This window comes from Ranitomeya variabilis, chromosome 4 (assembly GCF_051348905.1).
Source record: "Ranitomeya variabilis isolate aRanVar5 chromosome 4, aRanVar5.hap1, whole genome shotgun sequence".
Lineage (NCBI taxonomy): Eukaryota > Metazoa > Chordata > Amphibia > Anura > Dendrobatidae > Ranitomeya > Ranitomeya variabilis.
Window position 1 is genome coordinate 594,027,128 of NC_135235.1, and position 17,312 is coordinate 594,044,439.

The 17,312-nt window shown below is 44.6% G+C and overlaps 1 protein-coding gene across 25 annotated transcripts in view; it reads left to right on the forward strand.

Moving 5' to 3' along the window:
- The first annotated feature begins 1,073 nt into the window (after positions 1–1,073).
- BCAS1 (brain enriched myelin associated protein 1) overlaps positions 1,074–17,312 on the forward strand; it is a 180,780-nt gene continuing 164,541 nt past the window's right edge. For 17 of the 25 annotated variants that reach the window (XM_077253177.1, XM_077253187.1, XM_077253188.1 and 14 more), the window contains exon 1: positions 1,074–1,195. The gene's annotated coding sequence lies outside the window, so the exon portion shown is untranslated. The remainder of the gene's footprint in view (positions 1,196–17,312) is intronic. The other 8 variants (XM_077253194.1, XM_077253196.1, XM_077253189.1 and 5 more) reach the window with 5 other exon arrangements.

Sequence of the window (17,312 nt, forward strand, 5' to 3'; positions counted from 1 at the left end):
GGCCTCATGCACACGACCATATTTTTGGTCCAAGTGCTATCCGGTAACAAAACAGATTCCATTCGGACCAAAGTTAATGGGGCAGAGCAGATGAACGATTTTTTTTCCACTGGCTGAATATGCATGTGAAATAAATCACTTCATGTACGATTTTTCTCCGAAAATACAATGAGACTCACCCATTCAAGTCTGTGGGTGTGAAAAAAAATTGGATGCCGTACAAAGCCGCAGAATAGCACCCGATTATTATGGATACATTGCAATTCTGTAACATAGGAAAGTGTAAATGGGCTTGTCAATAGCTGCTGCTGTAAAAAACGGATTGTATATGGATGATAAGTGAGAAAAAATAGTTCTACTTCTCTGGATGAAAATTAGACGGATTTTTTTATACTGTCATGTGACCATAGCCAATGTGTAACCTATACGTCATGAAAAGTTTATAGATTCTGGCCCAAAGTGATTATCACCCAGATTCAGGGCTAATTCAGACGTCCAGTTTCCATGTACGAATTCTATCCGTGGTCTTCATGGATAGTACTTGTACCTATGCAAGTATACTGTTGGGTTACTTACCATGTCTGATGTTTTTAGGGGATCAAGTGCTTTGGGCACAAATGCGAAGACATGTCCTTCATTGATCCAAGTGTCGGATCATATTCGGCAATGCAAGTCTCTGGGTCCGTGAAAAAATCGGACTGCACTCGAATGCTATCCATATGCTGTTCATTATTTCATGCACTGCTAATTGGAGAAGGTATAGAAACTTTTTTTGGTTTTTCAGCCATGAAAAACTGATAAAACACGGAAAAAACGCAGAACAAAATCACTGATGAAACCAGCACAGTTTTTATCATACATGAAAAAAAAATCGGATGTCTGAATGAGGCCTTACTTACCTGGTTGTCATCCAGTTTTCCCTGAAATGTATATAATTTAGAATGTCTGATGTCCTTTTTATTCACTGGACAGCAGGGGGCGACTGATCTCAGGTAGAAATCCGCACGTGGTCAAAGATGTGTGACTTACCGTATATATTTAGCCTAGAGCTGTGAAAACAAAGTGTAGACAGAGAGAAACCAGCGAGCGCTCCACCCTGCGCTCCACCCAGACTGTAATGTTACAGCAGGTAGAGCGACAGGTGAACAGACCCAGCTCCGTACGCTGATTCCGCAGGGAGGACTGTCCTCTCCAGGTAAGAACCCAAGATTTATCTTGATTTCCCCTAACATCCGCCTTCCATGCAAAGTTTTAGGTGACCCGAGCTATTTGAGCAAACAATGAATGGAACAAGAAGTGGGGCGGTGAGTCTACAGGTAAGAAGAATTGCTTATATAGCAACTCCATAAACCAGATAAATATCAGAATCACTGACGGAACGGCGAAATTCCTCTCTACAGATTATTGAAGCTGCAGGGTATTCCCGCCGTCCATCACTGACCTGTGGGGCGGACAGCAGATAGAAGGATGATTCAGGGCAGCCTGTGCCTGCTGCTCTATAGGCGGAATACAGGCTGCCATAAGTGGGGTCACTCTTCTGCTGAAGGATTTGCTGAGCGATTAATGGGGAAATTTGCCAAACGCAAAAATGGCGATTCCAATATACATGAGATAATTACTGTATTAATAATTCCCTTTTACTGGATATAAGACGAGCTTAGATGGGACCCAAAAACGTTGCCCAGTGGTCGCAGCCCGGATAGGATGCACATAAGGGGGAGATGCTGATGAATGCCTGGTAACAATGGTCACATCACATCACTACTGCTAAATAACACTGCGTTAAGTTTTCATCCTGGTAGGGAGATTGGCAGCCACACACAATGATTTTCATGGCCATTCGGGTGTCCGGTTGTTTTTAGATACAGGAAAGATATATATATCTTGGTACCGTGTTAGCCAGTAGATAGATAGGACTCTCAATTCTAAATATTTTTCGGTTGTTTTTAGGGCATGTGCATTATAATATAACTCAATCAACCATAACAACAAAACTATCGAAAGATGAAAGAGATTGGTGAATAATATCTGATGATGATGTCAAGCGGTGGGATATAGAAGGCAACAAGTGAGCAGTCAATTTGTGAAGTAGATGGCTCAGAAAAACGGGCAAGTGTAGGGATCCAACGACTGACAAGGACTGAATGGTCAGACTATCTCCAAAACAGCAGGTCGTGTGGGATGTTCCCAGTATGTAATGCTTAGTAGATACCAAAAGAGGGTCAAGGATGGACATGTGTGTGAACTACCCATGCCTGAGGCTCACTCATGTATGTAGGAGATGAGGATGGCCCATCTGCTCCGATCCCACAGATGCTGAAAAACTTACTGCTGACTATGATTGATGGGTCAAAATATACCCATAAACTAGGTTAACCAAAATACCCAGTAATAAGTGAGATTTAATTAGTATAACAATTCACATTTTTATTAATACAAAAAAAATAATAATAAAATAGGTGCTAACACTTGAGGGACACAAATTCTCAAAATAGTTGACATAGATATATGTAAATCTGTAAAAATCGTGGCCCTATGTTTGGGACAGGTAATAAATTATTAATGAACTCATTTTGTTGTGGTACAGATCCTGTTGTATTTGTTCAATTACTAGGTTAAATAGCCCTTACACTAGATTAAATTGATGAAATAATTTTCAAAAAATAGGACCAAGGTATTTATATAGGAATATTCATTTGAAAGTTTAGCGGTACAATATTCGTGGTATCAGGCAATAAAACTGTCGCTGGGGCAGTGGGATGCAGCTCTACATCCCAATATTCTATCCGATGGCTTGTTTGACAGGTAAATAGGGTCTTATCACCTTTCCATTAGGGCCATTATTGCACTTTAAGCATTTAAAGCACTTTTGGTTCATCCATGAACTCAGAAAATGAATTAATATAAAAAAAGATTTAATTTTTAATTATGAGGACCAGTTTACTATTAGTCTCCCCCGCAGCATGTGGGGTATAGGTGTAAAGGGTATTCTGGATGGTCTCCATACATTTCAGAAATGCTTTTATATTTTTTCATTAATAAAAATGATAATGAACTAACACCTTAATGATAATATATATATAATGTGTTTCATTGTCTGATACCACAAATATTGCGCTGCTAAACTGCTAAACCAGGGCAATTGAACAAACACAATAGAAACACAACAAAAAGAGTTAAAGAATAATTTATTACCTGTCCCAAACCTATGACCACGATTTATACAGATTTATATATTTATCTATGTAAAATATATTGAGAATTTGTGTCCCTCATGTGCTAGCACCTTCGCTTTTTTAATTTATGTTTTAACAATGTAGTAATAGAAAATTTGAATTGTTAGGCCGGGGTCACACTTGCGAGTTCAATTCGAGAAACTCTCACGAGTCTCTTGCATCAATACCCAGCACTGCCGCCGGCACTCGGGACCGGAGCGTTCAGTTGCATAGAAATACATGTAGCCGCACACTCCGGTCCCGAGTGCTGGCGGCAGTACCAGGAATTGATGCGAGAGACTCACGAGTTTCTCACAAGTGTGACCCTCGCCTTATACTAATTAAATCTCACTTCTTATTACTGGGTATTTTGGTTAACCTAGTTTATGGATATATTTTGATTGATCTGAAATGTATACCACTTGATTGGATCATTGACTTTTTGTGACTATATGATAGATAGGTGTCAGGACACACACGCAGCTTGTTGTGTATGGGGCAGAGTAGCCAAAGACCAGGCACAGTGTGTCCATGCTGACCTCTGTCCACCATGGAAAGCGCCTACAATGTTCATGCAAGCATCAGAACCGGGCCAGTGAGCAATGGAAGATGTTCTGTTGTGATGAGACAAGACTTCATGTGAATTCTGTTAATTACCTGGGGAAGAGATGGCACTAAGATAAACGATGCGATGGGAAAGAGAAATAAAAGTGTAATGTTCTGTGAAGTGTTCTGTAGGGAAAGTTTGGTTCAGGTCTAAAAAGATCCGGTGTGGAAGTGGCAAGGCATAATGTGTCTTCTCAAAAAATTAAAAACTCCAAGCAAAAATGGCACTCTTCTTAGAGACCTATGCAGTAAGTGTACCCCCTTTGTGCTCTTGCAGCGCCCCAGAGTCCTGGTCGTTGCAGTACTGTTGCTCTGCCACTAAGGGGGGCGATGGTACGTCTGATGGCACTGAAGGAGTTCATCTGACCAGGTATCACATACACCAATACATTTCACAGTCTGGCCTCCAGGGGGAGCTAAGGGTACTATTCATTAGGCCACTCCTCACAGTCTGGTAAAACTGGGGGTTAGGCAGGAAGTTAGTGAGAAAGCTGACTGGGTTGGAACCAGGCAACACCTTGTGGCAGAGGGTGTTGTAGGGGAAGATTCGGTAGGGTCCCTGTCAGGGGTGGGATCCTGACAGACGCCTGGCAATCAGAGAGAAAGCTACGGGACCGCGCCTGCACTTCATAGCGGCGGTGCCCTAAGAAAGGACAAGAAGCGAGATTTATTGTGCTGAGTGAGAAACGAGATCAACGCAACAGGGAGGATACCAGTATGAGTCGTGCTGTTAGACCGAGGCAACATCCTACTGAGGCGTAAATAACCGGTGGCCGGAACGCTGAGGAAGTACAGGGCTCTAAGCATTACTTCAAACCAACGGCAGGGCAGAGAGCTATAGGCTGGCTGTCTCACCTACATCACCTACGCAGACATAGGGGGCAACTTGTGGAGAGGGGCGACTCTAGAGTCCCGGAAGAGCTCCGAGCCTTCCCGTCATACGGGTGCGTCCTACCATAAGATCTGGGGGACGAGAAGAAGAAGAAGAACATCAGAATCGAGTTGTGAGGGAACACGAGAAACAGACACAACAGTTGTGGGGACTATCCCGTAAGCACAGCAGGGGAGGACCACAACACATAAGCGCTAGAAGGAAGGCACAGATTTCCACCTGCGAAGGGAACTCTGGAGGTGCCATCGGACCGGCTGGACTTGCGCAGCCCGGCTAACCGTATTCCGGACTGAGGACCCAGAAGCCTTCAGTAAAGAGGTAAAGAGACTGCAACTTGGTGTCCTCGTTATTTACTGCACCGCACCACCACCACCATCCACATCTATCATTGTACGCCCCTTAGCAGGGTCACGGACCGGGTCTAGCCACCGTGACAACCCCAGAGCAGAGACTCACAGGCCCGGTACCGGGTACCCCTCGGCCCTGCGGCAGGGGGGGCGCTTCATTTTGGCGTCACGAACAGGATCTACTTAAGCCTGAAGAATCAGGTCATGTGTGCCTTGGAACTGTGATTTACTGTGCTTGGACTGTGACTTATTGCAAAGACTGTGGATTGCCACTTGCCGCCAGAAGTTCCCGCCAAAACCGCCGCCATTACAGCGCTAAGAGGAGCGCAGGAGAAGAAGAAGGGCGTGGAAGTGGGCGTGAACAAGCTGAAGAGCGCGAAAGACAATGGCCGCCCAGTCTAAGTATTTCTGCCCCTTGAGGACGTGTCCTTCAGCAGCCGAGATCCGCCTCCTGATTCTCAACGGTGGGCGGAGGCAGAGGAAACGAAACCACCCACGAAGGAGAGAGCGGGAAAAGGACCAGGAAGAAGAAGTCAGCGACATGGAGGACGCCATGGCCAGCCGCCCGGAGCGTGGAGTCGGAGCCGAGGACTCCCCCAGCTACCCGGAGAGGCACCGCAGCCAGACCTCCACAGTTGACGGTGACCTCCTGCAGACCGGAGCGGACGAGCTGATCCACCAACTCCTGCAGACGCAGCTGAGCACTGAGGCCGGGTGGAAGACCCCATCATCGGGAGCCTCACCAGACATCTGTCGGCAGCCTCATCTGGTCCGGAGCAAGAAAGAAGTTCCAGCGCTCCGAAGCCAGAAAGCAAGGCTCTGCCGGAAAGCGAGATGCTGCAAACGGAGATGACAACGCCGCAGTGCAAGGCCCTGCAACTAGCGTTCCAGACCCCAGCGGAGACGGAGCAGATCAGCACCGGAGGGACCGCATCTGAAGCAGGTATGAAGAACGACCCTGCCTCGCCAGCAGAGGACTTGCTGATAGGTCCCGTCGCGGTACCCCCTCTCCCTGGGACCTATAGACTCCGGCGCCTTACAACCTGGGATCCGGCCACGGGTATGGAGCACTTCTTAAAGGCCCCGATCTCGCCGATCACCTTGCCGAGCGAGGTCTATGCGGAGCTACGGCTGCCAGAGCGAGAATAAACCTCGATGCCATGGATATGTAAATAGTTAACTGCTTGTTTCCCTGCTTTTTGCTGCTAATACCCGACTAGGGTTATTCTTAAAGGGATCCCTTCGTTTACCCGGGATCCCTATTGCTTTTATTTTTGCTTTTATTTTCCTTTTTGCTCCCTGTTCACCCATGTTATAAAGAACTGCTGAATCATGAACAATGCATGATTACAAACTTATTGTAAATAGTTTGCACCTTCTTAAAGGTGCTCTCTACTGGTTTTATATAAAGAAAGGACTCTTTGCGAAGACACTGGTTTGGGAACCAGCATTGGAGTCCTTACGGCAAACAGTCTTGCAGTTTGAGAAGTTGCACTACCTCATAGAGACTTGGTCCCCTCTTAAAGGGGATGTTCACGTATTGCGCTTATGAACAGTGTTGCCTTAAGATGGTTGAATGGCAATAATGTCTTGAAAAGAAGAAGTTAAATGTAACTAATTAGTTGATTGTAAGCAATGTTTAATAATGTGTTAGAGAATGAGGACAGGAAGTGAACCCGTAGGGGTTAGTGGTGAGTCCTCCTAGGAGCCATACAGAGATGGCTCAGTAATCTTGAACTGAAGGAAAAATGATATGTTCTATACTGTGTATAGTAGTGGAAGGACAGTAGGCTCGGGCGGAAAGGGGCGGTCCTGTAACAGAAAGGAGAGGCAGTAGGCCTGGAGCGGTTAGGACAGGCGGTCCTGCAGACTTAAAGTAGGAGAATGCAAAAATGTTCAGTAACCTTATAATGTGATTATAAGAAGGTCTTTAGTGGATTCAGCAAGTACGTCCTTAAAGGAAAAGTTGGATTGTTGTTCAAAATTTTGCACTTAGTAGAATACCCAGTTGGGTAAGAAAAGTTATTTATAGTAAAGTTATTTAAAAGTATTTAACCATATTTGTAACGTTCAAGTGTCCTCACCTCCCATAAACGGAAGCTTTGTTAAAAAGTTGACTTGTACTTGCATTTTCAAAATTGTATGTCTTTTTGCTGACATGTATTGTTGTTTTCTTCCCAGTCCAGGAGTACTGGATTTAACCGGGGGGGAGTGCAGCACCCCAGAGTCCTGGTCGTTGCAGTACTGTTGCTCCGCCACTAAGGGGGGCGATGGTACGTCTGATGGCACTGAAGGAGGTCATCTGACCAGGTATCACATACACCAATACATTTCACAGTCTGGCCTCCAGGGGGAGCTAAGGGTACTATTCATTAGGCCACTCCTCACAGTCTGGTAAAACTGGGGGTTAGGCAGGAAGTTAGTGAGAAAGCTGACTGGGTTGGAACCAGGCAACACCTTGTGGCAGAGGGTGTTGTAGGGGAAGATTCGGTAGGGTCCCTGTCAGGGGTGGGATCCTGACAGAGGCCTGGCAATCAGAGAGAAAGCTACGGGACCGCGCCTGCACTTCATAGCGGCGGTGCCCTAAGAAAGGACAAGAAGCGAGATTTATTGTGCTGAGTGAGAAACGAAATCAACGCAACAGGGAGGATACCAGTAGGAGTCATGCTGTTAGACCGAGGCAACATCCTACTGAGGCGTAAATAACCGGTGGCCGGAATGCCGAGGAAGTACAGGGCTCTAAGCATTACTTCAAACCAACAGCAGGGCAGAGAGCTATAGGCTGGCTGTCTCACCTACATCACCTACGCAGACATAGGGGGCAACTTGTGGAGAGGGGCGACTCTAGGGTCCCGGAAGAGCTCTGAGCCTTCCCGTCATACGGGTGCGTCCTACCATAAGATCTGGGGGACGAGAAGAAGAAGAAGAACATCAGAATCGAGTTGTGAGGGAACACGAGAAACAGACACAACAGTTGTGGGGACTATCCTGTAAGCACAGCAGGGGAGGACCACAACATATAAGCGCTAGAAGGAAGGCACAGATTTCCACCTGCGAAGGGAATCCTGGAGGTGCCATCGGACCGGCCGGACTTGCGCAGCCCAGCTAACCGTATTCCGGACTGAGGACCCAGAAGCCTTCAGTAAAGAGGTAAAGAGACTGCAACCTGGTGTCCTCGTTATTTACTGAACCGCACCACCACCACCATCCACATCTATCATTGTACGCCCCTCAGCAGGGTCACGGACCGGGTCTAGCCACCGTGACAACCCCAGAGCAGAGACTCACAGGCCCGGTACCGGGTACCCCTCGGCCCTGCGGCAGTGGGGGCGCTACACTCTTATATCACAATTATATTTTTGAACACCCATATAATAATAATGCATACTGTTGTGACCCCAGAAGTTATAAATTAATAATACCCCATAGAAAATAACTATGACCCTGGTTGCTCCTTAGAAAATAAAACTTCCTCTGTCTGCCCTTGAGAAAGAAGTAATGCCCTCTATATTCCTCACACACAATAACAATTCCCACCTTTGTGCCACTAATACAAAATAGTGCCCTCTTCTTCTTTTCCAGAGAAAAAAATACAACTTGTACTCACCCACCGCTGACCAAAGCTTATAGGGGTTGTCCAGTACTAGGACAACCCATTCTTGACCAAAATGTTTGGTCCCATAAAATAATAAAGCCTATATTCACCAGCGCCATTTCCGCGGTGTCATCACTCACTCTCCCTGGGTTCTCGTGCAATTGTTGTCACGGCGCCCAATCTGCTGTCACTATCCCAACCTTTGGACAAATTGAACATGAAGAGGAAGTCCGGATTGCAGCGCAGCTGATCCCTGACTTCCTCCTAAATTTGATAGGAGGCAGGGACAGTGACACCAGCTCTGACTGGGTGCCAGCATCATGTGTCACAACAACAGCACAGAAGCTCGGGGACACTGAGTGCCGACACCATGGGAACAGTGCCAGCACGGGAGGGAAGTATAAGCTTTATTATTTTATGGGGGCCAAGCGAAGGGTATGAGAAGAAGTTGTCCAATAGTGGACAATTTCTTTAAAGTCTGGATCATATGCCAAGGACTGCCAATGTTAGCAATGCCGCTACCTGGTGTCCTGGCATTCATGTGGATGTTATTATAAACACTGTATAGACCATTTACACACTTTCATTGCAGTGGTGTCCTCTAATAGCAGAATAATGCCCCTTCCACACTTCAATGATTGTTCAGGAATGGTTTGAAGAGTATGGCAAACCTTTCAAGGTGTTGACTTGTCCACAAATTCCCCATATCTCAATCTGATCAATGAAGTTCACACCTCACATCTCACAGGACTTAAAGGATCTGCTGCTAATGGATCAGTGACAGATTCCACAGGACACCTTCAGGGGTCTTGCAGAGTTGATGCCTTGGTGGGTAAGGGCTCATTCAAATGTCAGTTATTTTCTGGTCCACAAAAAAACGGTCCAAGTTTCATCAGAGTTTTTGATCAGATTTCATCAGAGTTTTGTCCAAGTTTCACTAGTTTTTCTTGGATGCTCAAAAAATATATTTTGCTCCAGCTTCTACTATCAGTCTGTGAAAAATAGCACACTGATGCACCTGAGGCTGAGAGTGTCCTCTATATTTACAATGTCTGAACTAGACAGATCTACAGTGGCATGTAAAAGTTTGGGCACCCCTGTTAAAATTATTTTTATTGCGAACAGTTAAGCAATGTGAGATGAAATGATCTGTTAAAGGGCTAAAATTATAGATGACACATTTCCTTTGTATTTTAGGCAAAAAATATATAATGTAATTTTGTACATTTTAAAAATTACAAAAAGGAAAATGGGCTAAAGATTTGTGTGTTCGGATAACTTTGACCAAGGTTTCAGACCTTAATTAGACTGTTTGAGTTATGGCTTGTTCACCATCATCGTTAGGAAAAGCCAGGTGATGGAAGTTTCCCATCTTTATAAAAACCCAGCCTCCTCTATCCTTGTGCCAAAAAAACAGCAGCCATGAGTTCTTCTAAGCAGCTTCCTAGCACTCTGAAAATGAAAATGGTGGAGACCCACAAAGCCGCATAAAGGCTGAGTCACACATAACGATATCGTTAACGATATCGTTGCAACGTCACGCTTTTGGTGACGTAGCAACGATCCCGCTAACGATCTCGTTATGTGTGACAGCGACCAACGATCAGACCCCTGCTGGGAGATCGTTGGTCGTTGGGGAATGATCAGGACCATTTTTTAGTCGCTGATCACCCGCTGTCATCGCTGGATCGGCGTGTGTGACGCCGATCCAGCGATGTGTTCACTTGTAACCAGGGTAAATATCGGGTTACTAAGTGCAGGGCCGCGCTTAGTAACCCGATATTTACCCTGGTTACCATTGTAAAAGTAAAAAAAAAAACACTACATACTCACATTCTGATGTCTGTCACGTCCCCCGGCGTCCACAGGGTTAAAACTGCTTTTGACAGGAGCGCTGCTAATGCACGCCCTCCGGCCGAGAGCTTCCCTGCACTGACTGTGTCAGCGCCGGCCATAAAGCAGAGCACAGCGGTGACGTCACCGCTGTTACTGCCGGCGCTGACACATTCAGTGCAGGGAAGCTCTCGGCAGCAGTTTTAACCCTGTGGACGCCGGCGGGGGAAGTGACAGACATCAGAATGTGAGTATGTAGTGTTTTTTTTTTTTTACTTTTACAATGGTAACCACGGTAAATGTCGGGTTACTAAGCGCGGCCCTGCACTTAGTAACCCGATGTTTACCCTGGTTACCCGGGTGCTGCAGGGGAACTTCGGCATCGTTGAAGACAGTTTCAACGATGCCGAAGTCGTTCCCCTGATCGTTGGTCGCTGGAGAGAGCTGTCTGTGTGACAGCTCCCCAGCGACCACACAGCGACTTACCAACGATCACGGCCAGGTCGTATCGCTGGTCGTGATCGTTGGTAAGTCGTTTAGTGTGACTTAGGCTTAAGCCTTTAAGAAGATAACAGGAACAGTGGAGTTCTTGATAAGGTCTGGAAGACCAAGCAAAAGTTCAGTGAGAGCTGCTCGTAAGATTGCTAATGAGGCAAATCAGAACCCCTGAAAAAGACTGCAAAAGACCTTCAGAAAGATTAGCAGATTCTGGAATTGGAGTACATTTTTCTACTGTTCAGAGACAACTGCACAAATATGGCCTTTATGGAAGAGTGATCAGAAGAAAACTTCATCTACGTCCTTACCATAAAGTTCAGCATCAGAAGCATGCAAAAGAACATCTAAACAAACCTGATTCATTTTGGAAACAAGTACTGGGGACAGATGAGGTTTAAATAGAACACTTTGGTCACAATGATCAAAGGAATACATAGAGAAAAAGGGTTACAGAATTTCAGGAAAAGAACATGTCACCAACCATTAAGCATGGTGGGTGGCTCAATCATTGTTTGGGGTTGTGTTACAGCCAATGTCATGAGAAACATTTTGACAGGTAGAGAGAAGAATGATTTAATGAAATTTCAACAAATTCTTGATGTAAGTGGTATGCCTGTGGGGTACTCTTATCAGGTCCGGTACTTAAAGGGATATGTCATGGCGTCAGTGACCCGGTCCGTGGCCCTGGGCACCCATGTAAAAGGGAAAGTCTTTAAAGGGATTTATGAATAAAGTTTGTGTTTGTGACGTCACCTGTGGTATTCAGTCAGTGGGGACCAGCGCTGCTTAAAGGGGTCCTCTGGGGTGATGTTATGGCAGCTAAGATGGTATAACTTCCCACAGGTGAAGATGGGTCCCCAGGGCTCCCGGTGTGTAGCTGGAGATGGTGGGTAGTGTAGAAAGAAACGGAGGACACAGGTTTGCAGTCTCACACAGGTACAGGTAGGGTCCGGCCGGCTTGAAAGTGAGTTTAGAGTCCCCTTTACCAGGTGGAGTTGAAAGCCTTCCTACTAGCTCTGTGGTGTAGTCCCTTGCTGCCTGTGGCTTCTGTCAAGGTCCTCACTGTTCTCTCTGTCCTCCTTAAAGGTGGGACACTAACCCGTATGACAGGTGGCTCGAGACTTTTTACTGGGTCTTTATCATGACACGGGCTCTATGCGCCACTGTGTCTCCAGGGTATTAGGGCAGACAGATGATGTGTAATCCAGCTGTCCTGCCGGTTTCTGCTGTGCCTCCTAGAGTCCGACACAACCTCGATCTTCCAGCTACCGGAATCAGCGCTCTGCAGGGAGGTAGCCCAATAGCAGCTGTCCTCCCCAGTGGTCACTCTCCTGTGCTTCGCTCTCCTGTGCTTCGCTCTCCTGCACGCTCACTACAAGCTGTTCTTCCTTCTGTGTTATCTCTGTCCAGGAGCTGCAGCACCCTCTTGGCTACACTGCCCCTTCAGTTCTTCCTTCTCCTCTGTCTCTCTGACAGGAACTAACTGAACTCTCTTTCCCTCCAGACCAGAATTTATAAAGGGGAGCCACCCACAACCTGGATCAGAGCTCCCCCTTCTGGCCTGGAGTGTGAACATGTTGCATGTTTGTGTGTACCTGATAGAGAAGATCTTTCCTCGCTTCCAAGCATGACACCACTCTCCTCATGAGGAAAGCAATGCCACTGTGACGACCAGGAACCTGGGGTGTCACACAAGCATAACACAATCTGCAAGAAGCTGAAGATGAAAAGAGGATGGCTTCTACAAATGGATAATGATTGTAAAAACACATCAAAACAGTCTGCCTCAAAAGGCGCATACTGAAGGTTTTACAATAGCCCTCACAGTCCCCTGATCTGAACATCATTGAAAACCTGTGGCTAGACCTCAAAATAGCAGTGCATGCAAGACAACCCAAGAATCTCACAGAACTGGAAGAATTTTCCAATGAAGAATGGATGAAAATCCCTCAACAAGAATCGAAAGACTCTTGCCTGGCTACAAAAAGTGTTTACAAGCTGCCATACTTTCAAAAGGGATGCTACTAGGTTTAACCATGCAGGATGTTCAAACTTTTGTATCAGCCCATTTTCCTGTTTTGTAATTTTTAAAATGTAAAAGATGAAAATATATATTTTTTTTACTTAAAAAAAAAACAAACAAAAAAGTTAATGTGTCATCTTTAACGTTAGGCCTTTTAGAGATCATTTAATCTTCAACTTTCTTAACTGTTCACAATAACAATAATTTTGCCGAGGGGTGCCCACACTTTTGCATGTCACTGTATAGTATGTACATTGTCAGATTATAACCAATATACAGTGTCAGGCCGGCGTCACACTAGCGAGTTTTACGGACGTATGAGCGCAGAAAATACATCCAGAAAATACGCATTGCACACGGCCCAATGATTCTCTATGGGGCAGCTCCTATCTGCCGTATATTACGCATCCGTAATATATGGTATGTTACGGCCGTAGAAAATCCAAGCATGCTGCTTTTGTCAGCGTATTACGCAAAAAATACGCCAATGAAAGTCTATGGGGGCGAGAAAATTATGGATTGCACACGGACCATGTGTGTGACTTGCGAGAAATACACAGCGGTGTTCTATAGAAAAGCCGGTAATTCAGTGCAGTGTACAGTAAAATCACACTGACAGAATAGAATAGGTAGAATAAATGTGTACATATAGAATGTGTGTATATATATATATATATATATATATATATATATATATATATATATATGTCAGTGAGACACATATATATATATATATATATATTTAATTCAGCGCTAGATAGCAGAAAAGCCGGTAATTCAATTGCCGGCTTTTCCTATCTCTTTCACAAACCCGACAGGATATGAGACATAGTTTACATACAGTAAACCATCTCATATCCCTTCTTTTATTACATATTCCTCTTTACTAATGTAAGAAGTGTCTCTGTGCAAAATTTGGGGGCTCTAGCTATTAAAGGGTTAAATTCCGGAAAAAATTGGCGTGGGCTCCCGCGCAATTTTCTCTGCCAGAGTGGGAAAGCCGGTGACTGAGGGCAGATATTAATAGCCTAGAGAGGGACCATGGTTATTGCCCCCCCCCTGGCTAAAAACATCTGCCCCCAGCCACCCCAGAAAAGGCATATCTGTAAGATGCACCTATTCTGGCACTTAGCCTCTCTCTTCCCACTCCCGTTGCGGTGGGATATGGGGTAATGAAGGGTTAATGTCACCTTGCTATTGTAAGGTGACATTAAGCCAGGTTAATAATGGAGAGGCGTCAATTATGACACCTATCCATTATTAATCCAATAGTACGTAATGGTTAATAAAACACACACACATTATTATAAAGTATTTTAATGAAATAAAGACACATGGTGTTTTAATATTTTATTATACTCTTAATCCACCTGAAGACTCTTGTCACCTGAACTAAAGTTAAAAAAAACCAAACAACAAAATTCCATACCTTCCGTCGTTACAGTCTTGTCCCATGCTGTAAATCCATCTGAAGGGGTTAAATCATTTTACACCCAGGAGCTCTGCTAATGCAGCTGTGCTCCTGACTGTAAAACTTGGTGAATGAATGGAATGCAGGGGAATGTACTGTAGTTACCTCGAGTCGCGGTACTGCGCCCTCTGCTGGATGAACTCATATGAACTTGAGCGTGGGAAAATATTCTGAAAAGTCCCCACGCTCGAGTTCATATGAGTTCATCCAGCAGAGGGCGCAGCACCGCGACTCGAGGTAACTACAGGTACCCTTTAATAGCTAGAGCCCCCAAATTTTACACAGAGACACTTCTTACATTAGTAAAGAGGAATATGTAATAAAAGAAGGGATATGAGATGGTTTACTATGTAAACCATGTCTCATATCCTGTCGGGTTTGTGAAGGAGATAGGAAAAGCCGGCAATTGAATTACCGGCTTTTCTGCTATCTAGCGCTGAATTAAATATAAATATATATACACTCACCGGCCACTTTATTAGGTACACCATGCTAGTAACGGGTTGGACCCCCTTTTGCCTTCAGAACTGCATCAATTCTTCGTGGCATAGATTCAACAAGGTGCTGGAAGCATTCCTCAGAGATTTTGGTCCATATTGACATGATGGCATCACACAGTTGCCACAGATTTGTCGGCTGCACATCCCAAAGATGCTCCATACAAGGCAGGATGGATCCATGCTTTCATGTTGTTTACGCCAAATTCTGACCCTACCATCCGAATGTCGCAGCAGAAATCGAGACTCATCAGACCAAGCAACGTTTTTCCAATCTTCTACTGTCCAATTTCGATGAGCTTGTACAAATTGTAGCCTCAGTTTCCTGTTCTTAGCTGAAAGGAGTGGTACCCGGTGTGGTCTTCTGCTGCTGTAGCCCATCTGCCTCAAAGTTCGACGCACTGTGCGTTCAGAGATGCTCTTAGGCCTACCTTGGTTGTAACGGGTGGCGATTTGAGTCACTGTTGCCTTTCTATCAGCTCGAACCAGTCTGCCCATTCTCCTCTGACCTCTGGCATCAACAAGGCATTTCCGCCCACAGAACTGCCGCTCACTGGATTTTTTTTCTTTTTCGGACCATTCTCTGTAAACCCTAGAGATGGTTGTGCGTGAAAATCCCAGTAGATCAGCAGTTTCTGAAATACTCAGACCAGCCCTTCTGGCACCAACAACCATGCCACGTTCAAAGGTACTCAAATCACCTTTCTTCCCCATACTGATGCTCGGTTTGAACTGCAGGAGATTGTCTTGACCATGTCTACATGCCTAAATGCACTGAGTTGCCGCCATGTGATTGGCTGATTAGAAATTAAGTGTTAACAAGAAGTTGGACAGGTGTACCTAATAAAGTGGCCAGTGAGTGTATATATATATATATATATATATATGTGTGTCTCACTGACATATATATATATATATATATACACTGTGTTCCAAATTATTATGCAAATTGGATTTAAGTGTCATAAAGATTTAATCGTTTTGTTTTTCAAATAAACTCATGGATGGTATTGTGTCTCAGGGCTCAATGGATCACTGAAATCAATCTTAAATACATGTGATAATTAGTTTTCCAGGTGATTCTAATGAAAGGAAAACTACTTAAAAATGATGTTCCACATTATTAAGCAGGCCACAGGTTTCAAGCAATATGGGAAATAAAAAGGATCTCTCTGCTGCTGAAAAGTGCTAAATAGTGCAATGCCTTGGACAAGGTTTGAAAACATTAGATATTTCACGAAAACCTAGGAATGATCATCATACTATGAAGAGATTTATGACTGAAACAGAGTTCATGCAGATAAAGGCATATTGAGGAAGGTTTCTGCCAGACAAATTCATTGAATTAAGAGAGCAGCTGCCAAAATACCATTATAAAGCAGCAAAAAGTTATTTGAAGTTGCTGGTGCCTTTGGAGTCCCTCAAACCTCAAGGTGTAGGATCCTTCAAAGGCTTGCTTTGGTGCAGTAACCTACTATTCGTCCACCCCTAAACAGTGATCACAAGCAGAAATGGTTGCAGTGGGCCCAGACATACATGAAGACTATTTTTCAAGCAGTCTTGTTTACTGATGAGTTTCGAGCAACCCTGGATGGTCCAGATGGATGGAGTACTGGATGGTCACCATGTCCCAACAAGGCTGCGACATCAGCAAGGAGGTTGAGGAGTCATGTTTTGGTCCAGAACAGCTGGTAAGGCCCTTTAAGGTTCCTGAAGGTGTGAAAATAACCTCTGCAAAGTGTATAGAGTTTCTGACTGACAACTTTCTTCCATGGTATAAAAAGCAGAAACGTGCCTTCAGGAGCAGAAGCATCTTCATGCATGACAATGCATCTCATCTCATGCTGTCATGCTGCAAAGAATACATCTGAGTCATTGGCTGCTATGGGCATAAAAGGAGATAAACTCATGGTGTGGCCACCATCTTCTCCTGACCTCAACCCTATAGAGAACCTTTGGATTATCATCAAGCAAAAGATCTATGAGGGTGGGAGGCAGTTCACATCAAAACAGCAGCTCTGGGAGGCTATTCTGACTTCATGCAAAGAAATACAAGCAGAAACTCTCCAAAAACTCACAAGTTCAATGGATGCAAGAATTGTGAGGGTGATATCAAAGACGGGTTCCTATGTTAACATGTAACTTGGCCTGTTAGGATGTTTTGGAGTTAAATAGCTTTTTTGTTCAGTGAATGTGACCTCCTAATGCTGCAAATTCTTCAAATGAGCATTTTCAGTTCTTTAAAACACATCAAATGTTTAGAAATTCTACTGTGCCTAATAATTTGGAACAGTGCATTTTGAGTTTTTATTAATTTTAGAGATTATACTGTTAT